Source organism: Dipodomys spectabilis, unplaced genomic scaffold, assembly GCF_019054845.1.
Source record: "Dipodomys spectabilis isolate Male_0828 unplaced genomic scaffold, ASM1905484v1 ptg000081l, whole genome shotgun sequence".
NCBI lineage: Eukaryota > Metazoa > Chordata > Mammalia > Rodentia > Heteromyidae > Dipodomys > Dipodomys spectabilis.
Genome location: NW_024870758.1, coordinates 13590828 through 13593977, shown reverse-complemented (window position 1 = coordinate 13593977; position 3150 = coordinate 13590828). Strand labels below are relative to the sequence as shown.

The 3150-nt window shown below is 41.6% G+C and overlaps 1 pseudogene; it reads left to right on the top strand.

The window, feature by feature from the left end:
* The first annotated feature begins 452 nt into the window (after positions 1 to 452).
* LOC122110762 lies at positions 453 to 2913 on the top strand (annotated as a pseudogene).
* The last annotated feature ends 237 nt before the right edge of the window (positions 2914 to 3150 follow it).

Genomic DNA, 3150 nt, shown 5'->3' with positions numbered 1-3150 from the left:
AAAAGATTCTTATTGCCAATTAAACAGTAAAGGAACTGGATATGTAGTTCAAGTGGTAGAGCACTGGTTATGAAGAGCTCCAGGCCCTGAATTCAAGCCCCACTAGTAGCATTAAAATTTTTTTTAAGGTAAAAGAAAAAAGAATGATGTAAGCCCAAGACACTCAATATTGGTAGCCATAAAAATATATGTATTCATTTCCTAAATAAATTTAATTTATGTTTAACTGTGCAAGAGATAAATGTAATGTTAGTCAGTTATTGTGTATTATAGAAATGGGATTAAGCACATCAATTTCATTTTGTAATTGATTTCAATGCTTACATTTAAATCAATAATTTCTCTTTTAGTGTGTCAGCCTTTTTCTAAGTTCTTAAAGGACCAAGACTTTTCACTTAATGATTTGTACATGATCAAGTCCTGTAGCATCAGATGGAAGATCTTAGTAATAGATGGTGAAAATAACTGAAGGTGAAGGTAAAAGGGTAACAATCACCAGATGATATAGGACCTGTGGGTGCTAAAGATTTTATTCTATGTGCAATAAAGCCATGAAAATGTGTAAACATAGGAATGGCATGATTGCAGCTCCATAAAAAATCATATGACTCCTCATCAAAAATCATATGACCCCCCCCCATGTATTAAAAGATTGGAAATGAAAGTGAGAAATCAGTCCAGGTGAAAGATGCTAATAAGTAAGTTTGAATTGTAGTGGCTTTTGAGAGGAACGAGATACATTCTAGTGTTCATATGCTAGATACAGGGCCTTTCAAGTCAAAGCTACATCTGAGGGTATTGACAGGATGTATACTAGACCAGACTAATGCTTAAGATAGGGTATATTAAAGCATCAATAAGAAGTAGGAGGAGCTGGGTGCTGGTGGCTCATGCCTTTAATCCTAGCTTCTCAGGAGGCTGAGAGCTGAGGAACAAGGATAGGCCAGCCTGGGAAGGAAAGTCCATGAGACTCTTATCCTAATTAGCCACAAGAAAATCAGAAGTAGTGCTGTGCTCAAAGTGGTGGAGCACTAGCATTCAACCAAATTGCTCAGGGACTGCGACTAGGCCCTGAGTTCAAGCCCCTGATCTTAAAAAAAAAAAAAAAAAAAAGCTACAAGGAGAGATTAGAAGATGGGCTTGGGCTATTTGAAGGTACCTGGGGACAAACAAGTGGGAAACATTGAGCAGCTAACTAATTTTGCAGTGTTGAAGCCTTGAAGAAGAAACTGAGCTGGAAGTATACATTGGGGAACCACTGCATATATTTATAATTTCCAGTAATAGGTCTAGAAATGAACAAACTCTATATATGAGATTGTCTATGGAGAGAACGTAACATGAGAAGAGAATCTAGAATATTTAATATCAGATAGTAGAGAAGAAGTCAGAAAAATAAAGAATAGCCAGGAAGAGATGAAAGCAAAACTGAGGACAGGGTATAATGTTATGGAAGCCAAGATAAAGAAGAAAATATCCTATCACTACATGTTTTGAAATATAAAAATGGTTTTTTAAAAAAGTGAAGACACTGAATCAAGCTATGTGCATGATTTTTGTCAGGAGGATAGTTTCTAGTGTGGCTAGACTCCTGAGCAGAGGGGATTCCAGAGGGCTGGAGAGGTGAAGAGGCTGCTTCACTCTTCAAATTCTCTTGTGTATGGAATCTTAGAGAGAAAGGGCAATGGCTGAGAAATGCCATGAGATCCAGATTTCCAGAGTCTCAAGTGGGCGATACTTGAGCGTAGGTGAATAATGGTGAAAAAGAGCTTGAAGACTGATGATGCAAAAGGGCTTAGATAAACTTCCTGAGCTTCTAGTTGTTTGCAGGTGCTGCTGGGGGGCTGGGACAGAGCCGTCCTGAGGCTATGACTGCGGCTGCTTGGGAGCTGGTGGAGGAGGGCTAGGAGAGCTGGTGGCCAAGTGGGGTGAGGGCGACCCACACTGGATCATGGATAAGTGGGCGGATGCCAGTAACTTCAACAACTGGCACTGGACAGAGAGGGATGCTTCAAACTGGTCCACAGAAAAGCTGAAAACTGTTTCTGGCAAGTGTGAGGTGACAGAAGTGAATAGATGGAGAAACATCTATTAACAATCAGAAAGGCAAACTTCTCTTCTTTTATGAATGGAACATCAAACTGTACTGGACAGGTACCTCTAAGTCAGGAGTACAATACAAGGGACATGTGGAAATCTCTAATTTGTCTGATGAAAACAGCATGGATGAAGTGGAGATTAGTGTGAGCCTTCTCAAAGATGAGCCTGACACTAATCTTGTGGCCTTAATGAAGGAAGAAGGGGTGAAACTTCTAAGAGAAGCCATGGGAATTTACTGATGTAAACAGAGTTCACTCAGGGCATGATCTTACCCACAGTGAATGGAGAGTCGGTAGACCCAGTGGGGGCAGCCAGCCTTGAAAACTGAGGAGCCAAGGTTAAGCCTGCTCCTTCAAAATCCCAGGCTAAACCTGTTGGTGTCAAAATCCCCACTTGTAAGATCACCCTTAGAGAAACCTTCCTGACATCACCAGAAGAGCTCTATGGAGTGTTTACCACTCAAGAGCTAGTTAGGCCTTTACGCATGCTCCTGCAATGTTAGAAGCAGATAAAGGTCGGACTTTCCACATGGTAGATAGCAACGTGTCTGGAGAATTTACTGATCTGGTTCCTGAGAAGCATTTTGCGATGAAGTGGAGGTTTAAGACTTGGCCAGATGGGTACTTTGTCACCATCACCTTGACTTTCACTGATTAGAATGGAGAGACCGAGCTGTGTGTGGAGGGCCAAGGCATCCATGCCCCTGAGGAAGAGTGTATGGCAGTGGCATTACTTTGATGGCATCAAACAGACCTTTGGCTATGGAGCACGCTTGTTTTAGGGCCAGCAACAGGGGCTCCAGCCTGCTCAACACTTCAGTCCAGCCAGCTCCTGACTGGGGCTGTAGCTCCCCTCCACACATACCTTGGGTTTGCACATGTTTTCTGCTGGGTGGGATCAGAGGGTGATTGTCTTTTATATACATATTCTACACAAATTTTTTTTTAAAAAAGATAAGCTTCCTGAAAGGCTAGTGGGCTTAGGACCCGGGGTCCATGTTTAAATCTTGGTATTTGAAAGGAGAGTGGATATTTCTTCCTTGTAATTGGA